Raw genomic sequence first — 24439 nt, forward strand, 5'->3', positions numbered from 1 at the left:
TCTCTGCCCCCCTCTCTCTCTCTGTGTCTCTTGTTAATAAATACATAAAATATTTAAAAGTAAATAGATAAAAATGACCTAAAGACAGTTGCATTAAAATAAGAGTGATCAGGCATGAAGTTCAGAAAGAATTACTGAGATGGAAAGATCATTTCGGAGGTCAACCGTTCATTCTTTTATTTTAAAGAATATTGATTGGGCACCTACTGTGTACTGGGGACCATACCAGGAACAGGAGATTCAACAGTAACAAAGCAAATAGGAATTTTGCCCTGAAAAATTTCAAATATCAAGACCTGGGAGAGATGATTATAGCTTTGATTATTTTGTGATAATAAGAATTGAAAAGAAACTGTTTATCCATCTATTCCATACCTCATTCAACAGGCATATGAGAGAGCTCATTATATTCCAGGAACATAATAATAGGAGACAGAGGTCCTGTAATGAAATTGATGCTCATGGCCCCTGCCCTCATGGAAATCAGAGTTTAGTAGGTAGAAAAAGATATCAAATACAGAACAGTATTAATTTTTTTTTCTTGGTAAGAAATTATTGAAGTATGACACACGCAACTCATAAATGGTACATTCTCATAGAGTTAGCACATTTGTATAACTAGCACTTAGATCGAGAAATGGAATATTGTTAGTACCCTAAAATGCCCTGTGCTCTCTCTCAGTCACTGCCCACCAGGGGTAATCACTATATTACTCTTAAAGGCAAAATAATAATAATAATAATAATAATAATAATAATAATAATAATGATAATGATGATGTTACCTGTTTTTGAACTTGATATAAATGGAACCAAACCATATACACTCTTTGTAACTGGCTGCTTTTATGACATTCATCCACATTACTCCATAGTGTAGTAGTTTGTTCACTATTGTTGCTTTGTAGTATTCCACAGTGTGAATAAACCCCCATTTATCTATCCATTCTCCCCATAATATGTGCTCGAGTAGTTTCCAATTTGGGGCCAAATACTGCTGCCATGAACATTCTTGTAAAGAGCAATATTGCAACAAGTGTGATGCATTCTGTGAAAGCACATATAGAGGAGGTTTAACCTAATTTAGTGGGGGCAAAAGAAACTTAGGAAGAAGTGAAATTCAGCTTAGAGGAATGCAGTCCAGGCAGAATGAATGTATCTTCTAACATCCAGGGCAGGAAACAATTTCCAGAGCTCCTCCAGGGCAAGAATGTCTAGGGATTGAGGGGGATCAGTGCAGTGGGCTTCACACCTCCCTCGGAACCTGCATCATCTACTACCCATGCAACAACCCAGGTCCACTCTGTCCTTTCTGCCAGTCCCACTTCCCAGCCCTCTCCTTCTGTACTTGGCTCCCAGGCTGGAGGAATGATGACTGAAGGGCCAGGCTGGTAACCACAGAATGCAAGGCTTCCCTGGCAGGAGACAGCAGGAGCCCTGAGAACACAAAGCCCTAGATTCTTCCTTTGATTAACACTTACTTTTCAAAATGGAACACTGGACATGGTTTTGCATTAAGAGAGATGGCTAGACCATGGTCTTAGACTTGTCTAGTGGAGTGATTTGAAGGGAATTTGTTCCCAAATAGAATTAGATGGAACTGACTGGTTCTCCCAGATTTGTTCTGCAAATGGGAAGAAAGGAACGGGGAGGCTCAATGGAGTATAGAGATAGGGAAGCAGCCAGTGTGCACTGGGCAAGTGGAAGTATGGAAAGGCCAAGAGAATATTACTGTTTTATTAGAAACTTGACCTCCTATCTATTTCTGTTTGGGTGCAGGGCAAGGACAAACGGAATGGCTGAGTGGCTTACTCAGCAAATAGCAGTTCCTGAGGAGAGGAAGTGTTGCAAAGAGGCTAAGAGAAATGAACCCTGAGATCAGATGGCATGGACTTGAATCTCAACATGTCTGTTTAGTAGCTGGGTTGTCTTGAGCGTGACACTTAACCTCCATGTCTGTTTGTTCATATATTACATGGACATCATAATAAAGGCAGACACAATGACTAAATGATTATAAGGCGTGTAGAACACTGTCTGCTATATCTCAGCATCTTGTGTTAGTATTAATTGAGCTCTAGCACTTACCAGTTATGACCTTGGACAAGTCACATTCCCTCTCTGAGACTCAGTTCTTTCACCTACACCCCAAGCTCTGAGATCTCTGTGTCTCCCTCTGATGGTGACACTTGTGGTTTTTCTAGAACTAAAATGGTATTATCACATAGCCTGGTGCTGAAGTATATTTTTTATGCTTCCAAGGTTGACAGTCACAGCCCCAAATTTGTCTAATGAAACCCAGGGCTTTCAAGCTTTGACTCAGTCTGGACTTGATGCATTCTGTTTTCATTGAAAGCTGTCTGGAACTCTAAATTTGATCAGAAGAAATAAAGATTTGCTGTTTGTATTCTATTCTCTCATCCCCTTTTGATTTTTAAGATTCTAACAGATTATTTGCATGAAGACAAGGCAGGATTCTTTGCACTGTCCTTGCATATGGGTTTGCCGGCCACTCCTATGAAAAGGCTAATGAAAAATACTCCAGTAAGTTTTGCATAAACAAATTTCTGGCTTCCACTTTCTTGATCTCAAGTTGTTTGTTCCTTTCAGCCTTTCTGTTTCTTTTTCTCTTTTCCCTTATGATTTCAGAATCCTTCCTACTAAACAGAGGCCACAGTTTACTTTTTTTTTTCCTTTTGTCCTGATGAGCAGTTTAAAAGAAAAACCAGAGGTTATTTATCTGCAAACGGGATTGTGGCAAAGGGTGGGGGCCAATGAGGAGATCAGATATGCTTTCGGTTGCTATAACAACCATATGTAATATCTGTATTCTCTCTCTTTTTTGCTTTTAGTAGCGTATCTAACCTATCTTTTGGTTTCTGATTCTAAAACTCACCTGGGATCATTTTACAAAAGGACATGTGATTTTTAACAATACTTGAAAAAGAAGCACAAATGCAACAATGACTGTGGAGTGTCATGGATCCCCTACCTGCCAGGTACTTTACTGGATATGTTAATATATGTTGTCTCATGGTAATTTTCTGTTTATTCTAGAACAGCGGGAGATATATTGCTTTCTGGAGAATACAGTATTAATCTGATACACTTATAGCTGGAGCCATTAGGAAACTCCTAATGCATGTTCTGAGCTTCTTAGAAGGAGCACTTATGGATTGGCAGGTGTTGGATGGGGAGGCTAGTTTGATCAGTACTATTGCATGACTTCTGTTCATTTTATACAATTAAAGTTCTGTTTGGCCACGTAATCATTTGGATGTCTTTCTCCTTTGTTGAAGGGAATCCTGGTCGGGTGTATGACACTATTACTTCTTCAATGCTTAATTAGAAAAGATTAAACTACAGCTATGCTTCAGTGCATTTAATTTTTTACCTACTGTGTGCAAAGCACTGCAGTCAGTGCCAAGTTGGGTGAGTAGATATAGTCTGCAGCCTTCTGCAATAATACGGAAAATCTTATAATTGTGCTAAGTCCTAGGAGAGGCATGCAATGATTAAAGGAAGCAGAAGACCTCTCTTCAGAATAAATTCACTGTAACAAAGACTTACCTGTCACTGTATAATAGTTCTTTCTCATGGCCCCCCTTTTCACTCTTTGAAATCAACTTACAAATATTCAAGGAGCACCTACAGTGTATTGGTCTCTCTGCTCAGTACAGGGTTTACAGTGGTAAACAAGACAGGACCCTCAATCAAAGATACATTGTACATATTTACATGTGGGGGAACATGAGTGTGATTTCCAAAGCAACTCCATCTCCTTTCCAAATTTTCCACCATGAGCCAAAGTTCAGTTTTCAAAGATTTTATTTTGTCACTCCTCTTAAAATCCTTCACAGCTCCCCATAGGGAACAATCATGGAAGCCCCTGCTGAGCTTCCCATAGCCCACTCCACCTACCCCTCACATCATTGTCCACCAGCGTGAAACTATTGTAGACTGATGGCATGTCATCTTCAATGATCCACTCTAGTCAGAGATGGAGGGAGGGAAGACTGGGTGGTAAGGATTAATAGTATATCAACATGGATGAACTGGAGGGTATTATGCTGAGTGAAGTAAGTCAATCAGAGAACAAACATTATATGGTTTCATTCATTTGGGGAATATAAAAAAATAGTGAAAGGGATTAAAGGGGAAGGGAGAGAAAATGAGTGGGAAATATCAGTGAGGGCAACAGAACATGAGAGACACCATAACTCTGGGAAACAAACAAGGGGTAGTGGAAGGGGTGGTGGGTGGGGGGATGGGGTGACTGGGCACTGAGGGGGGCACTTGATGGGATGAACACTGGATGATATGCTATATGTTGGCAAATTGAACTCCAATAAAAAAATATACAAAAAGAAGAATAGTATAAAGTCTAAAAGTGATAAAACATTGTAGTGAGATGATAGCTGTACTTTTATGGGATGAATCGTACCCACACCATTTGCTCTCTTCCTTCCTCACATCTTGGCCCCACCACACACATCTCTCCTGTTAGGGTGAAAGGAGACCAGTTACTTTGCCCAGAAGCCACATGCCTCTGACCTCTTTATTATTTTTAGGAGTAGCAGCAGCAGCAGCAGCGCACAGGAACGGTAATCTCAATGACTCACACAGAAATTGTGGCGACCTGTGGCGAAGGTTGTGGGACTCCTTAGTTATCCCTTTCAGCAGCTCTCCCTCATGTAATGGAAGGATGTGGAGTAAGCTGCTCATGTTTGCTGCAGAGATAGCAACAGACAGAGAATGACAGTTATTCAACTGGAGCTGAAATCTGGGGATCCAGTAAGGATTTCCATTCTGTTCTCGACCCTTTCCTGGCTTTCAAATTCCTGGAGTTGGGATATTGGAGATTTTCAAAAGTTGTGGTCATGTTCAGATGCCAAGGGTAGCCAAAGAGATGCAGAAAGAAGGATGTGAAGAAAGCAGCAGGGCTATGTTGAAGGACTCTTCCCACAAAGTCTGTCCTGCTGTCTAAATGTCTGGCCCCTTTAAAAACATCTTATATTCTTGACAAGGGAAAAACAAAACAAAACTGCTCTAAGGCTCTTCCAAAAGTGTGACTATTTTTTCAAAGCCAAGAAAAAGCTGGCATGTGTATGTGGAAGTAAGCTGTGCAAGGACTCATTTTCCTAGATTTTATTCTTAAAATATATGACAGAGAAGAAATAATAGCTGAAACGTGTTTGGATGCTTAGGGGAACAGCATGGGCTGTTGAAGATTGTAATCTTAGTGAATCTTGTTAATGCTTTAACCAACAGACAATAATCACAATCAGCACATTGATTCTTTGAATGGAAGCAGCCACGGAAGTGCTGCTTAAAATAGTGTGTTGATTTTCACATTAAAGTAGGCCAAACTCTCTCTGTTTACAGTATTAATTTGCTTAGCAAGCCCTTTATTTCATTGACAGTAAGGAGATAAGCTTCAGCCCAGCTGTGACTGAATTATCAATCAAGCAACAAGTATTTGTTGTCTACTGTCTGTGTGCTAAGGATTGCTAGGAACCATGGTGGATATGTAACATAAATAATATATAATGACTCCAGGTTTGAAGGAGATTGAGTCTACAACTAAGGACTTATGTTAACAAATTTAAAAGTTAAATGCTACCTTGTGGAAATGAACATATAGCATGGGAAATGAGAACTGAGAGAGTGGGATAGTGCTTTGTAGAACACAGCAGATTCTCACTGGATGTTTTAGAATAGGTATGTTTGGGTCCAAAAAAAATGGAAAGTTTCCCGTAAATGGGGAAAGGCTTGGTTATAGGAAGATGTAATGGGGGTTTCCTGGAGTTTACGGAAACTTGACCCTGGTAAGGTGATATGGAGGAGGGTTGGGGATGATGAAGGGGAGAAAGGGGGAGTATAAGAGGAGGAGAGAAGGTGGGGGAGCAGGAGATCAACATTGGAAGCCGTTCAATGTGAGGAAAAAGAGAATTATCATACATTCCAGCTCAGTTGAGTCTGAGAGGATTACTTTCTGAGGTTTTATTTTACCACGTTATTCTTCTTCAATAAAGAAACACTGATAGAAAACAAATTTTCTATTTTGGCTCAACAGCAGACCCATTGGAAAGAGGCTGGGGACAGGGGACAGGAAGGAGTGGACAAGGAAGATGAGGATTTTCTCATCTAGGATTGTACCTCAACTGCCCAGTTTGTATAATGGATGGGAGATAACTCAGTCATAAAGTATCGTCATGGTGGTGTCCTTTGCGTAGTATAGAATCTGCCTAGAAACATTCTAAATGATAAAAGTGTGAGGTGCCCTTTATAAGATACCACAACATCCCTGAGAGGGGTTGAAGCCAGACCATGGGGATCAGCAGTGTTTGAAAGAAGCTTTGCAGTGGGTAAATCAGTTATAGGAGAGGGAGGTGTAGGGGTCAGGGGAGCTGGAATTGGCAGAGGACCTAAGACAGAAAAGTGATCTTAAGATCTCAGTAATAGGCCTAAGGGAGGGGACGTGCCAGTCATGATGGCCATGCCAATGCCAGTGGACAGGCATGCATTAAGAGCTCAAGTGCAAGATAGCTCAGAGTTGGAATAAGTAGGGTAGGGAGCAGGAGAGAGTGCCCAGGATCTGGCAACTTATGTGTGGTGTTTGCAACAAGGAGGCCTTGAAAAGTGATTTCAGCTTCTAGCCCTTTATACTTGTATGAAATACCGAGAATAGACCAATTCGTAGAGACAGAGAGTGAAACAGAGGTCACTGGGGTTAGGGGAGGGAAAAAAATGGGAAATCACTGCTTTATTGGTCCAGGGTTTCTGTTTGGGAGGATGATACCCTTTTGGAAGTAGTTAGTGGTGATGATTATAAGACATTGAGAATGCATTTAATGCCACTGAATTTCACACTTAAAAATGCCTAAAATGATAAATCTTATGTATATTTTGGAATAATAATAATAAAAACTAGCCCTTTCAGGTTGACAGAAACAACCTTGAAAAAAACTCTAGGCTCAAAGTCTGTAAGGAAATCTTTTCAACTTCATGTTGTACAAGGGCCAAATTAGAAGTAGAAAATGATATCAGACAGGTCCTAAATCTTAAGATCTTGGTATTTTTATGGTCATGTCAATGTTTCTGTATTGCACAAAAGGAATTCTCAGCCATGAGAAGCCACCACTATGATGTTGATTTACTCTTGCAACTCTATATTAATTATTTCCAGTCTTTGTTCTTCTGGGTAGACTTTGGAGGGTTTATGGTTAATCATTTAATAGTTTACCTTGGGGCACCTGGATGGCTCAGTCAGTTAAATAACTGCCTTCAGCTCAGGTCATGATCCCAGGGTCCTGGGATTGAGCCCACAGTGGGCTCCTTGCTCAGTGGGAGGTCTGCTTCTCCCTCTCCCTCTCCCCCTCCCCCCCCACCCATGCTTTCTCACTCACTCTCAAATAAATAGATCTTAAAAAAAAAAATAAAAGGAAATACAGTTTACCTTGGGGCACCTGGGTGGCTCAGTTGGTTGAATGGCCAACTTTTAATTTGGCTCAGGTCGTGATTTCAGGGTTGTGAGATCAAACCCCATTTGGGGCTCTGCGCTGAGATTCTTTCTTTCCCTCTCCCTCTGTCCCTCTACCTCCTCTCTCTCTCCCTTTCTCAAAAATTTTAATTAATTAATTTACCTCTTCAAGTTATTTGTCAGTGCTTAAAGAGTTTTTTGCATTTTTCTTTTTTTAAAAATTTTTTAACGATTTATTTTTGTTTATTTATGAGAGAGAGAGAGAGAGAGGCAGAGACACAGGCAGAGGGAGAAGCAGGCTCCATGCAAGGAGCCCAACGCGGGACTCGATCCCAGGACTCCAGGATCACACCCTGGGCCAAAGGCAGGCGCAAAACTGCTGAGCCACCCAGGGATCCCCTTGCATTTTTCATTTTAAAGATATTTGAAGTATCAAGCTTGATTTCAGGAAGTGCTGATTATTGGTTGCCATGTAGTCTAACTCTATAGCAGTCAACTTGTTCCTTCTGCAAATAAAAGCAGCCATAAAATAAAGCATCCAACTTTTTTTGAAAAATTTACTCTGCCCCTAAGGGCTGTCAAATGACTAGGTTTCCCAGATTTCCTCACTGTTGGTAGTTCTGGTGAGAGCGTTTGCATTCTCTTGACTCACCATGTGAAGTCTCAGTTTCAGGATCATAAAACAGGGATTCCTTCTAATCAGTCCTATTTTGTGTGTGAAACTCATCGCTTCTTCCCTGATAGTTTGGTCTTTTCTTTTTAGAATATACAGAAATCTTGGTTATACCTGAAGATATTATTGTCTGCTATAGTTACAGGATATGTGATCATTGTAATGCAGAACAAGATAATTCCATCCCCAATAAATAAACTGACATTGACACCCACAGAAACTCCCACTTGAGCAGGCCAGAGCTTTTGTGAACTTCAGAAAATGATCAATGGTCTCTCATGTGGAACCCAACAATAGCAGTAGTGCTAGTGACCAGAAAACTAAAATCAATAAAGAAGAAAAATTACAGCCAAAGCATCAAAGAGGTTATTAGGGACTCTGAGAAAGGAGAATTAGAAGAACAGTTGGAGAGGAGATCTCTCTTGGAGGGCTTATTCAGAGGAGCCTCTTGAATATAAGATGACAAATCTGCCCTCCCATTTTCAAATGAAATGGTAAGTTGGGAAAAGTGGATAAAATAGAAAAATGTGAATCATGTTTATGTGAAACATTTTCCTAATTAATAAGTTAATCCATCTCTACCTGGTTTTTCCCTAGTGAACAAGGGCAATTGTGTTATCATTCAGGATCGTACGGAGCCTTTGATAACAGGGGTTGTTTGTACATTCTTTTTCCTCCCTCCTTTTAATGCCAGTGTCCAGTGGAGCCCAATCACTGTATTTCTCTTCCCGTTGAAGGAAATGGCAGCTCTTGCTTGAGCCTGACTGATTTATTCCATGTTCTTTCATCCCACGGCAACTAAATTCTAGTTAAATTTATTTTTGAACAAAGGTAGTCAGCCGCCAAGAGATTCTCTTTTAAATGAATGACAGCAGACAGTTCCAAGACCATTCATTTGCTTATATCTATTTGCTGTATCTAGACAGCTATTATCATGCATGTGGTACTTCAGAACGATCTCACCCAGGCTGCTGTCAGTAGCAACCAGCCGAAGAGCCTGCTCAGCCGGACTTGTGCTTGGCATCTTGAATCAGAAAGGAAACTTTCACTCTCGCCTTGCTGTTTTACAAGTTCATGTTTGGAGACAGGTGATGGGAAGGAGCATCCTTACTTGCAAATAATTTATTGGCTTAAAGGGGCTTTAGAAAGTATGATCTGTTTTCAGCAACCATCTTCAGAACAAGTTTGTACAAATGAAATGAAACGTGTTCTGTCTGGGAGCGTGGTTACTAGAAATTGTAGCACCCCCTAAGAATAAAACTCAGGAAACTTTACCAACTACTGAGATGATAGCTAAAGGGCAGTATGGAGAAATGCCAGAGAACTAATGTTAATCCCCATTACGAAGCAAGGAGAAGACTATGAGAAATGCTCCATCTCCAAGTTAAAGGGATGTTAGAATTAATGAAATCTCAGCCAGGAAAATGTGTCCTAGAAAAATAATATTGGCAACTATTTACTAATCTCCTATGTTGTGGTTAAGATTTTTGTGTGTCTGCTTCTTTTTGTTTGTTTGTTTGTTTTTTGCTAGGCACATTATATGGATTTTTTTTTGTTGTTAGATTTAATCCTCACAAAGCACCCTTGTTACTTCCATTTTGCAGGAGAGATCACTGAGGTTCAACAAGCTTGAGATACTTGTCCAAAGCCAAACAACTGGTAGATGGCAGAGATAGAGTCAACCACTTACAAGCCCGGTGATTCCAAAATCTTAACTACCCTGTGCATTTACCTTGTCCATGCCAGTGGAAGTTCATTCTTGCTTTTGGAAGGCTTTCCTAACTTTGAAAGGAGTATGGTACATATTCTCAGCCCTGTATCCTGTTTTCCCAGAGGACGCTTGAGGCTCTTGTTGCTTTTGTAGAAGTTCTTCCTTACATAGGGCATGATTTAACCTAGTTTATATTCATCTGAAAGAAGAAACTAATACCTCTGAGCAGAAATGCAAGTGTTGTGGAATTTTTCTGCTGCCTGTGAAGATTTGTAAGACTATCCACTTACCCCGAAGAGCTTATAGTCTAGTAGAAACGATAGGAAGTAAAGTAGCATTGTTGAGAACTTCCCGAGTTCCAGTCACTTTCCTAGCTCTTTTGCAGAACTATTTTTATTCAGTCTTTGAAACAGCTGAAGACATTCTTAGTGTCCCCATTTTACAGTGGGAAAAGGTGCCAAGATGACACGTTTTTGGCCCAAAGTTACACAGTTAGTAAATGAAAGAGGCAAAATTTAATCCCAGGTGTACCTACGTCCAAAACCAGTCTTTATGGCCATATTTGCCCACCTCCCTATCGTATAAGACAGTGTGCCATCAGACCCAGAGGAGGACCCACTCCAACCTACCAGTTGGAAGAAATCAAGCAATGTGTCAGGCTTTGAACCAAACCATATTGGAAAGGCAGAGTTTGAGCATGAGGGCAGAGGGGAAATCACTTACACAGGAAGGTAGCATACGTGAAGTGACAGAGAATCAGAAAGGCATGAGGTGCATACAGAAGACATGATCAGAGGTTGTTGTTGAATTGCCTCTGCCTCTACTGCCTTTGGGAAAATAATTCCATCTTCCCACCACCTTGATACTTAATCAGATGGTAGGCAAAGCTATGCCATGTGGGAAAGTAAAATAAAGAAGATACCCAGAAATGACATGTGGGCACTTAAGAAAATGAAAGAAAAGACATACTAGTTACAAAGAAATGCCTACAAATAACATGTTTTCTTAAAAAAAAAACCAAAGTAGTGATGGGATTAGAACCTCTGCAGGGTCAAGCAGATACATCCTCAGGAATTTGAATTTGAATCATGGCACTAAAAGCAGAAGCTCTATCCAATGAAAGTACATTCATTGGTCCAAGAAATGTAAGGAAAAGAAATGCCCTAAATGGCAACATAGAATCCTGAACCAGGTAATTTTTCTTACCTGGCAAGATCTGGCTCATTATCAGCAAGCTTTCTTGAAGAGCCAATGTACCATGGGCAGTTTTTGCAATTACACATCTCCTCTGAATAATCGGCCTGTCATGAACAGGATTGAGGTTGGCATCTCATTTGCTGCCGAAGCCACCAAAGATCTGTAAATCATGTTAACCACTGCTGGGCTCAAATGAGAGGGTTGGGGAAGGAAAGGCTACTTGCCCATGGTGCTAAGTTGTATGCTGTTCCCTTGCTGTTGCTATTTATGGCAAGCAGAGTGCTTATAAATATTCTCCCATTTGCTCATTAGTTCCTAACAAATCTTTTAGACTTTTTTTCTGTCATGGACAGACTGTGTCCCTTCTGCTCGGAATTGATTCATTAATACAATTATCTTGAGGTCACAGATCCTCCCTCATAACTAGGATGCAGGGAAATGCCCACAATTAGAGGAGATTAAATTCCCATCCATCAAAAGAAGTACCCTGGTGATGAGCAGAAGAACTGTTGTGTCACTTCTCATTGGTGTTTCATAATGAGGCTCAAGACATGGACCCAGGCACTCCACACACATGCAGGGAAAAGGTCCTAAGGAAGATTTCTGATTTCATCCCAGAGGCTGAAAATGGTTTAGATCAAATTAGTGGAATGCAAAAGATCACAGGGGTCTTCTCTCTTAAACATCACAGGAGGTCAGATTATTTTTGTTTCTCATTAAAATTTTATTATAATCTAGAGTCTAAGAAATTTGATAAAGTAGAAACCTGTCTAAGATATTTCTTGTTTATGAACCATAGTATTCTGAGTGGTACAGGGAAATTTTTAAAGATGCTGACCACGAGTCCTAGAAGTCCTAGGATGTCAGCTTCTTCTAGGCTGATGACCTAAGTGTTTTATTTAATTGCATTTTTTAAATTTAGAAGCAGGCATTGGAGCATTTGTTTGTTTTGTTTTAGACAGGGTCAAGTGATCATTGGTTTCCTTGGAGGAAGTCAGGCTTAAAATGAGCTTAAAATGAAGAGGAATGTGGTGTGACTCAAGAGACTCTTCCAAAGCAATGGCATAGACCAGAAGGAAAGAAAAGGGACATGTAGGTCAAAGAGGAGATAATAAAGTCAAGCAGAGATAAATGTGACCCTAAATAGGTATTTAATCAGATTGGATCATGTTTAATCATGTGTTATAGACATTTGCTGACATGTTAGTTTATTGGCAAATCACCTTAGGGATGAAAGAAGGAAGAACATTCCAATTTAGAAGCATTGGTAGCCTTTCTTCTGGGACCTGAAGCATTTCCCATAATGATGGTTTAATACAATCTTGGTCAATTACCTTTCTGCGAGAGCTGGGGATGTATGCCACCTTGCTGGAAATGTTAAAATCCCATTAAACTTCAGTTATTAGCACAGAGGAGAAAAAAAAAACACACACACACAACTGAGTGATTCAATTAAGACACAAGCAACCAGATGTCTGTGGCACTGAATTAGTTTTCCTGTTATGACCAAGAAACACTGATTTCCAAGGTAGCTTGAAGCCTATTTTCCCCCTTATTCACCATTATTATTAGCTTCCCAGCCTTCCCATGCAGTCCTAATTGCCAGATTTTCAGAGATTGAACCCACTTCAAAACACATTAAGTCACGTCTTCTGAATAGAAAGACTATATAGCCACCACCGGGAAGACAGGTGAGCAGTGACCAAGTGTCTACATCTCCTTCTTTGCTTTGTTTCCAGAGTGTAGCTGGGAAGATATTGCCAGGGTTTGACATACTGCTTCTTGGGACTAAGGGACTGAATGAAACTTCCTGATGCTTGTGTAGGGCACGTTTGTGTATATCTCACTAGCAATTTCTAAGAAACAAATTGCAGTATTTGTTGGGAAAAGGAAAAAAACACCTCCAAAGAATGTTGAATTTTAGGTCCAGCTTTGTTAATGCTCAGTGATATGTAAACTGCTTAGTACTTGAGAACACCTGTGTTTTGTTTTATTTTGTTTTTCTTCCATAAACTGGAGAATGTTCTGTGATTTCCTTCTAGCAGCTCTGTTACATAATTTTGTGAAATGGTTCTACAAACACCAGGAAAGACCAAAGCAAACACATAAGTTAAACACACAAAAATCTTTGAATCTACATGTTAGATGCCAGCAGATTTTCCTATAATGATAATTTCTATATTGAATTTCTTGTCATTGCATTTGTCTGTAGGTCCCTTAACTCTTAATTTTGGAGGAATTATAGCTTGATTTTAATTGTATTGTGATACGCAGGGCTTTGGGTGAATGGATTTATTTTGATTAGTCATTAGTTCATAATTGATTGATTTTACGTTGGTAACAAAATCAGACTGATCTAGGGAGTGTGAATGAAGCACAATATCAGTTGTCTGTGCCATTGGTTAAGAGGGAGATCCAGAGAGGCAGGCTCTTCTGATCTAATATTTCTAAGGAAGCCCTTCTATTGAGAGCATCCACAGCCAGGTGGATGCTGTAAGTCGGTCCCAACTTCCAGTGGCACAGTCAAAGCAATTTTCATGTTGAAATGGCCTAATATCACTATAATCCATGCAAATTTCTGGCTGAGAAAATTGGCAAAGCTTCTGGACCTTTCTGGAAATAAAGAAAATGGGCATCTTTGTTTTGGGAAAACTGGGAACAGTGGGCAGTAAGAGAGAATTCAGCTCTCAACAGTTGCATTTAGCCGACCAAAAGGCGACAGTTTCCGTGATCTGGTCGGAGAACCGCTGTCTGCCCTGTGAGCTTCGTAAAGAGAAAATCACACTTTTTATACACTCTTTACCAGGTTTGCGTGTTTTCCTTTTTCCAGTTTTGTCCTAACGTAACTTTTCGAGTTGATGGATCACGGACTCTTAGTTTGGATTACCTTGTTGTCTTGTACTTCCCACTACCGGTAACTACACCAGTGCTCAGGTCAGACCAGCTACCGGTTCCCAAGACAAAGTAGACAGGGAGGAGTGGACACTATTAATGATACGGTTTCTTTCTTTGCAGTTTTCTGTACTCAGTTATGAACACTTTAGAGCTAGCTGAAGAAGTCCCCAGTTTGGGAGAAAAATGTACATTTCAAAACTGGCCATCCTGGATTCGGTTAGGCAGGTTTCCCACTGCATGCATGATCCTAACATTGCAATCAGACTTGCAGAGGGAGTAGGACTTAGGTGCATTTAATAGAGGCTCGTCTCCAGGGCAGACAGCGGTCAGAACTGGGAGCTGCAGCTTGGAGCATGCCATGCTTTTTGAGACCACTGCACACATCTCCTCTCTTCGGAGTTTCTATGCTTGACAAAAAACAATGACACGTGTTTCATAAGCGCACCGACAATAAAAGGCCTGGTTTAAAGCAATTTTCACACATTATATTATTGAATCCTCACTCCGTGGGTTTCAGTGCTGGGTCCACTTTGCAGAAGAGGAAACTAAATCTTTGAAAGGGTAAAGTGTTCAAATCACCCAGCTCATAAAATGGTAAATCACAGACTTTAACTCTTATTTGCCTTCTCCAGGGCACTCACATTTAAACTTTAAGCTATATCTTATAGGTAGAAGGAGGTTGTCGCATTTTGAGTTACACATTCTAAAAATTATCCAGCAATAACATCATCTTTAACTCTGGACAAACCCCAGTCTTGTTTATAATCTTGGCATTAATTTGTGACCCATTGTATTTATTGGGTGTGCCTCCTGGGCTGGGTTCTGGGCTAATTGCTGGGGTATAAAATGAGTTCAGAACATGTTTTATATTGCTTGCTCTCAAAGTTCTGCCTGTGGCTTTTCATTTATTCATTTCAAGATTCTCTAGTTGGACCTACTTTCAAGAATCAACATTCACATAGTTCTAGCCCATTTATATTTCTTTTTTCCTGGTTGTTGAGCAGTATGGTTGCCTGCCATATTGCTTCGTGACCATATGTGCATTATTTCATCTGTTCTAAGCACTCCACATCATTTGTGGGAAAACTGTGAATGTAAGGACCAATTATTTCACTTTTTAGTGGGGAGCTGCAACTTTTTTTAGAATCTTTCACCATGTGCCCACTTCTAAGTTGGAAATTGCTTTGGCTCTTTAATTAAACATTCAGTTTGTTTGCTTGTTTTCTTTTCTTTTCTTTTTTTTTTTTTTGCCAGTTTGTTTCTGCCCCATAATTTTTAGAAGTTAAAAAAAAAGTGAAAAAGAGAGAGGGGAAATTGTGGATGTAAAGCACTATATTTTTCTCATCTTGGATATGAGGGAAAGCAGTAACAATGACCAGAAAGGGGCATGTCAAAATGACTAATACTGTCTGTGCATCTCTAACAATGTCTCAAACGACATCAACGACATTGAGGATTTACTTAGCATTATTCCAACTTGAATTTTCTCTCCTGTTTCTCTTCATGCCCAATTCAGAGCTTATCTCCAGCTGCAAATTCAGGCTGTAAGACAAGTGCTAAATCGGTTCCTCACTTTGGACCATGAGACAGGATTTTTTCTCTCTTTGTTTTTAACCTGTAAAGAGATGATAGACATTTAGACTCTGAGGTTTTCCTAAAGCTGTATCATGCTATTGTGTCATCAATGTCAGTATCAATACTTTTGTTCAATAAAAAAAACAGAATCTATAGCTAGCTATTCATTTATGAATCATTTAATACGACTTTGTGTTCTTTCCTTCTTCAGTCTCTCTCTCTCTCTCTCTCTCTTTCTCTCTCTCTCTCCCCCTTTCTCCCTCCCTCTCCCTCTCTCTGGTACTCTCCCTCTCCCTCTCTCTCACACACACAGAGTCAAATGTCCTATTTTTATCTATAATTAATTTGAGTAGCTGCTTCTTCACCTTTCCTGGTTTAGTGATCAGAGAAGCAGAACCCTGACATTAGAGCAGAACTCCTGCTACTTTGTGCTCAGCAGTTCTCATTCTGAATAGTGAAAAAAAAGGGAAGAAAATGAAAAACAGACTTCTGATGGTTTTACTTGAAGGGAAAAAAAAAAAAAAAACAACACATGGAAGAAATATCAGGATTGACCAAGGTCAGGAAAAGCAGGCACTTTGTTGTACTGGGCTTAGGGACCAGAACAGAGAGATGGAAACAAGGATGTAATTTGAAAGGATATTTTCCCTGATGAGATGACCTCTTTGTGCCCTCTGGAGCAGATGAGGCCAGAACCAGGCTCTGCAGCACTTGTCGAGCCTGGCACTCAGTGCAGCCCGGCACATCTGCATTCACGGAGGCATCCAGTTGTTGCTCTCTCCCCTCGGCACAGGCCCCATACACCAGCCAATGTCTGCATGTAGATATGCTTGCCTTCAGTTCCTTATCTCCTTTTTTCGTTATAAAAATAATACATGAGCAAATTTTTGCTGTATAAGATTAAAAAACAATTGGATAAAAATATTGGTTTTCTCTGGTCTGTGCCCAAACTATGGTTCATTTGCCAAAGGGAACCGTCACGTATTATTTTCAGATAGTGTCTGTGTTGTGTATGGAAATGCACATAAAGGGAAATAAAATGCATTTTTTGTTGCTTTTTAAATAACTAGTTTCATCCTGTATATGCCACTATACAGTTTTGTCTTTTCTTTAAATGATATTTCATAGGCATTTGCCATGGTGTTACTTAAAAAAATACCATGAGGGGCAGCCCAGGTGGCTCAGCGGTTTAGTGCCGCCTTCGGCCCAGGAGGGCCTGATCCTGGAGACCTGAGATGGAGTCCCACGTTGGGCTCCCTGCATGGAGCCTGCTTCTCCCTCTGCCTGTGTCTGTTCCTCTCTGTGTGTGTCTTTCATGAATAAATAAATAAACTCTTAAAAAAAAAAAAAAAGAATAGCAGGCGACTTTTACTATAGGATGGTGTTTTAGAATGTGGTTGAATCACAACCATTTTACTATTAATATGTTAAACGATATGGTGATTACAGCCACCATCTAGCCTTTTCTGTTGTATTTTTCTTGAAACACCTGAAAAGCCAGATAGCATCAGCCCAAACGCATCATTGTATGGATCTTGCACTGTGAAAGCCTAATTCATGGAAAGGGAGAATGCTTATGTTCTTGTGGTCAGCTCAGCTCTGAACTCCTGCTGCACTGAAATCTGGGCATTTTGTGGATCATCTCAACATGCCACACATGTTTGTTGAATCAAGAATGTCTGAGGAGAGCCAGAAAGGAGTTATATTTTACTTGCTCCTACTATATGCCAGACACACTTATGATTGACCTCATGTCATCCCGTGGCAATTCTGAGAAACTGCCTCTAGTTTATAAGGGAAAATGAAGCTCAGGAAAATGAAGTAACCTGTCTGAGACTACACACACACATTCAGCAAGTGGCACATTATAAATTTAAATACTCTGGCTCCGAAGACATTTGTGATTTTCACTGTGCCATATTACCTTCTAATTTGAACTTCATTGTCAAAGTGCTGGTTATTTTGCTCTTCGTCCTGTTCATTTCTTCATATAAACCCTTAAACAAAGCTATCATATGCCAGGTTTTCTCCACCCCTCCACAGAGATCAGTGCTTGCTGCTTTTTGCTCTGGAGCCTCACTGTGGTCTTCCCTACAAGGAGCATGTTACAGGAAGGGGTGTTCTATGGAAATTAAATGGGTTTTCTTGAATGTGGTTAGCCTGCTTTTCGTATTTTCAGTTGTAGCAATTTGGTGCCGGTGATGCATGGCTGGTTTAAGCAGTCGTGCTTTGCCTCTCAAGTTAGTCATCTCTGGTCTCATGGAAAGAATCCTCCCTTAGAGAAATAACAGGTGGAAAAGATCTATTAGGTTATCCTTTGCATTATGAGACTGCTTACTGCTGTGAATTTGCTGGGTCCTTGCTTTATCCCTATTTCAAGTGACCCATGTTATAAGTCTTTGGTCTCTTTCTATAAACTAATAAGGATCACTATTGTGATTTGCTTAGTCTGAATGGCCTCTTACTTACTTTGAATCTTCCAGTCTAAATCAGACTCTTACCATCAGAGAATAGAATAATATAGCACTATACAATCATCTCTCCCAGGCACTTGGCTATAGGCAGGAGAGTTTCTTTTACTACTTTTTTCTTTATTCATGCATTTATTTATTCATTCAGCAAATACAAATTAAGTGCCTTCTATGTGTATAACACTATAAGAAATACCTTATGACCTACCAGTATGTGATGTGTTTTATTAGATATACCAGGATGCAAGGTAGTCAACATCCAACACCTACCCTCAAAGAGTTTGGCTGATTATTTGTTTCTGATACAAAATATATTCACTTGCAAAGGTAATGCCAATATGAAGTGGAATTAATAACAATGATAACAAGGAGATAGGTTATAAAGTAGGTCATGATTAAAAGCCAGGTATTTATCCTAGATGGCATATGCTTTTTGCTCTGAAAAGGTAGGTAGAATGAACTGGAAGAGACCATAAAGAGCTCTGCTGAGTGGCAGGTTTTGGGGTAGCTGTGATCAGTCTTGGATCTCAATGGATAACTCCATACACAGATACTCTCCAGATTCCTTCATTTTCCCCAGCTACATTGTCTTGATGATCAATACACGTATTATGTTACCTGTCTAAAATTAATTTGGCTTAATTTGTTACAGATCTGCTTGTTTGGTCTCTAGGAAATATAAAAAGTACCCAGCACCTGTAAGAGAAGAATGTTGTTCGTATTGCAGATATCCTGAAAAACTAAAAGAAAGTGGACAAAGTCATAAAGACCTTACTTAATAAGGTCTTAATAACCTTATTTAAGGTAATTAATTAATAAGTATTGTGTACATACTTATCAGTTCACTTGTGTAGTCACCCATTGATCTGTTTATCCTTTTATATTATATACATTTTTATCAAGTCCCTTGCAACCTTATGGAATAAGGGGTAATTTTTAAATCAAAGAACGGACCTTGGATATTAAGTAAGTCAGTGGACGAAAATGATCAAGTCCTAGAACAAATCTGTCATGAGCCTTTGTATACAGTATAGTTCTGTTAAACTCATGGGTTATGCCCCTACATTTACTATAAACTTTCTAGTAGCTAAAACAAAACTATACACATGCATTTATAAGATTAACAATGTTCATTTGGTTAAAGAATTGTGGTTAAGGAGAACAGTCTTATTCCTTTATTTTAGATTTATTTAATTATTTTAGAGAGTGGGAAGAGGCAAAAGGAGAGGGAGAAAGAGAATCTCAAACAGACTCCCTGCTCAGTGTGGAACCCAATGCAGGCTGGATCTCAGGATCCCAAGATCATTACCTGAGCCCAAATCAAGAGTCAGATGCTTAACTGCCTGAACCACTCAGGTGCCTCAGAGTCTTTCTTATTCCTGATACTGTGAGCTGAGTGTGATTTTTCTTCAGAACTCTGCAGGAGCCATTTCCTTCAAGAGCTATAACAGCTTTGTCTTATAATGCATTCAATATTTAGATGGATGGCTGGTGGAAGAGTGGCTAAGTAAGTACAGAGTAAATACGTACTTCTCAGGTCTGGATTGATTCCAGTAAAATACCTTTTGTACTCATCTGCCCATAGTATCCATTCAATATATACTTACGGAGCTTGTAATATGGTGGGCAATGTGCCTGATTTGGGAAATACCAAGATTAGGGGCTTATTGTGTATCTGGATTGACCAATTGCATGCTCACTGTTGGGGAAAAGCATCTTGCTCTTGTCAAATGTGGAGTGATGTTTGAATTTGTCCAGCATAAAGCTGTCCTAGGAGTGAGTCTCATTTATATCATCTGAATGTACATGGTAATAGGAGAACGCATTTGGTGAGGAGATCCTAATCCTAACTTCTCATTATCTGCATCCAACAGCAGAGGCATAACCATTTTTTTGATTTGATCTGTCCCGGGGGTCAGAAGAATCCAAATTAAGCACAGCTTTTTTTTTATTTATTTTTATTTTTTTTATTATTATTTTTTACCCTTCTATCCTTCTGAATACCTTATACTCTTTTCTCCCCTCTTTCTGCCCTTTTCACGTGGTGCTTTAGCCATGAAGAAGTACTCTTTCCTGATCTCTGCATTCTCTGACCTATCACAGGAGCTTTATATACTGTGTTAACTTTCTAGATCAATCTCCCTCTCACTCAGCCAGTGTCCTTCACATCTTAACTGAGATATCACCTTCTGTCCTTACACTTCCTTGAGTCTCCAAATAGTTCATTGGGGCCACTCTTACGTTTATCCCCACAGTTGGTTTCCTCATTAGGCTAGGTATGCTAAGCCCAGTGATTGATCCATAGTATTCACTCAATACAAATTAATGGTTTGCTAGTATTAGTATTATTATACTTTGAAGATATATGTTTATTATTGAGAAATAAAATTGGGCTTTCTGTCCAGCATTTCTTTCCCTGGTTGGTTCTTTTGGATATACTGCTGATATTCAGGTCATCCTTGGCTTTTCTGGTTCTGCCCCTGATGAGTCTATCTCCCACATAACTAAGGTTGTTTCATGCTTGCCAGCTCCCTATTTCTTAGGTCTGGCCACTAACTCCTGACCTGTCCTTTCTTGAAACCTGCACTCAGATATGACTTTTTAAAAGGTAATTAATACCTGTAAAAGGTAATTGATATCCCAAGGGAATTTCTCGGCATCTTTAGAGGATTTTGTAAAGGGGTGGAATGGGAGGGAGTAAGCAAAAGAAAGGACTCTGCAGTCCTGTGATGAGATGAGGTTAAATCATTTTCCAAAATGCCAAGTGTTAGAATGTCTTTTAGGCTTTCCTTTCTGGAGTAGACACCTTTACTTTTGGTCTGTCTAAACATTCCTTCTACTGGAAATGTCACACTGGTGTTCCTTTCCCTACTCTCAGGCCATATGGTTCTAGTAGAGTAGATCCCACACTCCAGATCCTGAGGGACACATGACTGAGTTCTGCCAATGTGAGCATAGCATCCTTCTTGGCTGGAAACACCGGCTCAAAAGAGAGGAGGTGACCAAAGCCAGACCTTTCAAGCCAAAGAAACTCAATTTCTATATTATTGCTGGAACTAATGAATAATATGGCTGTGAAACAGGTCAGATATTAACCCAGAACAAAAGGACGGAAGCCTGATGAGAATTTGAGTATAATGTGACAGCAAGGAAAATTGAGCTAATAGATGGGAAAAGGCTATTTCCAGAACATTTGGGCACCAGGAGCAGTTAGACCTGAAGATTCTCTCCTTAAACTTCTCAGATTCATGGGCAATAATATAGCTTCTTTGTTGTTGAAGCTTAATAGAGTTAGATTTCTGTCATTTGTGTCTAAAGGGGTTCTAAGCCACCACCCATTAAGGGAGAGGAAAAAACTCTGTGATTTTTTTTTTTCCAAACAAAGGAGTGGATTATGAGTCAGCTCAGAATGAAATGATGGCATGTTTAGAACTTGAGTTTGTCCTGATTTAAAATGGTGTGCATGGCAGTGGTCACAGGTGGTCAGGAGCATTTGGTCTTTGAGTCATGCATGAAGGAGCACAAAGGGGGCATTATATGGCTAATGGATTACTCTTTGGGATTCCCCTCTTTGCTTCCTACTGAAATGTAGAAGCCTACACAATGCAGATGGCATATTTCATTAATACAAACAGAAGTCCAGGCAACAGATGCTTTGGGGACTGAGGGGAAAGGAGATTTCTATATTTCTCCAACAGCAACAACTCCGATGACAAATTTCTCCCACTGAGCATATTGAACCAAGAGCAAAGAAACATGTAGTTTTGAAGCCTTAGGCACTCTATGGTATTTAAAAGGAGGAAGATCAAAACCAGCATTTTTTGGACAAAGAATGTTTATGTAGGGGAAGCTGTAGGGAAAAGGAAGGAACACAAAAGTGAGGCATGCTCTGTGAATTTACCAGGGCTTCAGGATGGGCAGGACTTACAGTGTTGTGTGTCTTTCTAGAAAGCATATATTAATTAACCTTAGGGCCACTGTCCTCTACAATGACAAAAGCCAAGCCAGGCCAATTATTTGCACATCAGGGTCTGGGTTAGAATGGTCTTTGTTTCTTGTATTTTGTGAAAAACGTAATGCAGAAATGATTAATTACAGAGCAGACCCAATTCTCTTTCTGCTTATAATCAGGTTAAATCAAAATACCCGAGTTTAAATAATGCAACTCTGTCAAGGTATAGGGATTAAGGAATTATAATAATCATACAGTACCTTCTGATCATATTCTCCTGAGCTCATTGTGACATTGAACAACTGCCCAGTCAAGAGTATGGAAAGAGAGAGGTATGGGGACATACAATAGGCAGAGAGTGCTTCTACACCATTTTGATGCTGTTTCACCAAAGAGGGAAGATTGATAGCAAACATTTGGAAGCAATGTTATGGCAATATGTGACTCGTCAGAAGGGTGGGCGTTATAATGACCATGACCACAGAACATCTTTATGTTCAGAAAATGTAAAGATTTGCACTACTCTTTAGTGTGTATGTATTCTTTCTTTGACCCTCTAATTGTGTGTGCATTTTTAGCTTTTTCAGTTGTCAGAGTAGAAAAGGCAGAGTTAGGTAAAAGAACTCCAGTCCCTAGCTTTGCATCTAATGGTAGATGCTCAGACTCCTCTGGTTTTTCAAGACTTTTTCTTTCTTTCTTCTTTCTTTTTAGAACAGAAGTAAAACCCTAATGAAATGCCCGGTGAGATATAGGAAGCAAAATAAAAAACCTTTAACAAATCCTAGTTAGATTCCCTTTTTATGTGTAACTCAAAAGAGGTGATACCATTAAAAGTATGAACAACTTACAATTTGACACCATGCTGCTGCTGGAAACCAGGCTTCACTTGATACAACTTGCTTATTTTTGCTCTCCTGGCCCACATCCCTAATACCTTACTCATTCCCCTGACTTTTCAGAATTCATAGGTCTCTTCATGTCCAGCTCCAGAGAAGTAAGATATGCAGGTTGGTTTGCAGGAGAAAGTTTTTCCCTCTGAACTTTAAATTCTCTCATATCCACAGTGTTTGAAAAAATAATAAAGTAATGAAGTGACACGTGTCTAAAATGCAGTGATTGTTGTTAACCATTCATGTATTCATTGATTCTATACTTACTGATGTAACAAATACTTATTTGTGATGCATTCTCTAGTCATCAGGGCAAAATGGTGAGCAAGATATATGTGGTCTCTTAAGATCTATAAAGGAAAGCTTCCTGTCTGTTTTTGTCCAATCCAGTTGAAGACATTGAATATTCCATAGCAAGGAAAAAAGATAACAAATAGATCATGGTCAACTAAGACTTGCATATTCAAAAGTCTAAAGAGACTGAGTAGGTTACGTCTCTGTACAAAATGGGTCATCTTAAAGTTGATAGGGTGTAATGAGACTCGTAATTAACTGAACAATGTCATGCTTAGCGACATTCAGGTTATTTTTATTTTAAAGAGAATTGAATCAACTTTTCCCATACATAAGCACACACACATTTAGTCCACAGAAGACTTGCTTCTAGAAATATTTTAACATTCTTAAATTTGAAGTTACTGCTTTCATTCAAGAATATATGTGCATTTCTCAACAGAAAAAAAAAGTATTTTCTTAAGGAGGGATAATTTTAAAATAACATTAAGAATCTTGTCAAATAAACTTTTACTCTTATATGAGTATTTTCTTGATTTTACTCTTAAATCCTCTGTAGGAGTTAGATCTTAAAACAATGCCAAGAGGGAGTGATCAAGATTCAGCCCACAAACACCAAAGTCGTGGGTTAGAACTAGTACTTGCTCCTCTGAGTAATATTTAGTTTGAATAGAAGAAATGTTCTTCTACTAAATAGGATGACTTAAGCCAACCTAATCAAAGGCCGATTTTCAGGCTTTTTTTTTTTTTTTTTTTTTTGAGATTCTCAATGCTCTCTTCTCTTGTATCCCTAGGCACATCACTTTGATGCTATCATAAAGCCTGCCTAAGAGATCTTTTAGTTACCTATTATTACAGATTATAAAATCTACCCATGTCTGAAAGACTCATATTTTAATCTCTATGAGGTAAATAGACGTAAATGCTTCTTATTAAGGTCAAACCTCAATAACCTACAGAAATGTCTAGAAGAAAACTTCCCTTTAGTTAGTAGAGGGTTCTTTGTGGCTCAGAAAGATTGTAATCTCTCAAGAGACAAAAGAGTTTGTTCCCCTTTATACATGTAAACGTAATAGAGTTGTCATTTGTTGTGATTGCAGCAAAGTTAGAGGGGCAGTAAGTAATCACATTCTATTGAAATTACATATTTTATTGTCTGTAAGATGAATGAGGTCAAGAATTAAATCTGTTTTGCTAAATATATCTTCTACTACAAGTACAATGCTTGGCATATAGTAGGCACTTAATACATAATTGTTAAATCCATACAGAACAAATGAATGAATGAATTTAGAATA

General features: G+C 39.3%; 1 protein-coding gene and 1 long non-coding RNA gene across 6 annotated transcripts in view; one reads left to right on the forward strand and one right to left on the reverse strand.

Annotated features, from left to right (window-relative positions):
- SORCS1 (sortilin related VPS10 domain containing receptor 1) overlaps window positions 1-24439 on the forward strand; it is a 506783-nt gene that overhangs the window by 26073 nt on the left and 456271 nt on the right. The window lies entirely within an intron of this gene.
- LOC140620894 (uncharacterized) lies at window positions 15256-23112 on the reverse strand. The gene is made up of 3 exons (XR_012020625.1): window positions 22806-23112; window positions 17459-17809; window positions 15256-15574 (listed from the first exon to the last, which is right to left on the reverse strand). It is a non-coding gene; the product is annotated as an uncharacterized lncRNA (long non-coding RNA).

Source organism: Canis lupus, chromosome 29 (assembly GCF_048164855.1).
Source record: "Canis lupus baileyi chromosome 29, mCanLup2.hap1, whole genome shotgun sequence".
In the NCBI taxonomy this organism is placed as follows: domain Eukaryota; kingdom Metazoa; phylum Chordata; class Mammalia; order Carnivora; family Canidae; genus Canis; species Canis lupus.